Below are 686 nucleotides of genomic sequence, written 5' to 3'. Positions count from 1 at the left end.
AAAACGATAGCGGAACCTGCATTCAAGTACTTTACAACTACCTGGGTGTATGTTTCTGGTACTCAAGTAAATTAAATTGCTTAAGTACTTTTAAATGGAGAAAATTTTAAGGGCCTTGTAAAGAAGAACTCTCACCACACTAGCAGAAATGATATATGTGAATGAAGTGAATCTGAGGAAGATTTAGGGGAGGAAGGAAAAAAAAAACCAGGAGCCAATCCCTAAGTATTTATGAAGACATAGAGAAGAGACACAATCCAGTTCTCTACACTAAAAAAATACTGAACAGAAAGCAGAATAGGTATTTGTGCTAGAGTTGCTCTCTGAGCCCCTTGGCTCACTTTCCCTGCTGTTGAAAATCGCCCATTTCCTGCCTCTGCTTCTAGGGAGCCATGTTTTACAGCAATAGTTCTTTGCCTTTCTTCCCTAAAGAGAGAAGCAGAAATGCTCTGCAAGAGCAATCCTGTGTGGTTAGTTCCCAGAGCTGCTTCAGATTTAGCTCCTCAATGTTATCTAGTTCCAGACTGGTCCACATACATACATTCCTAAAATAAACTCCCATCTTCTTGAAACAGATTGAATTAGCCTCCATTCCTTCCCACCAAAAGAGCAAAACTAAAAATAGTGTTGATCAGTTATGTATGAGAAAATGAAAACCCATTGTAAAAAAAAAAAAAAAAAAAAAA

Source organism: Tupaia chinensis, unplaced genomic scaffold (assembly GCF_000334495.1).
Source record: "Tupaia chinensis unplaced genomic scaffold, TupChi_1.0 Scaffold000547_1, whole genome shotgun sequence".
Classification (NCBI taxonomy): Eukaryota; Metazoa; Chordata; class Mammalia; order Scandentia; family Tupaiidae; genus Tupaia; species Tupaia belangeri.
This window is presented reverse-complemented; position numbering follows the sequence as displayed.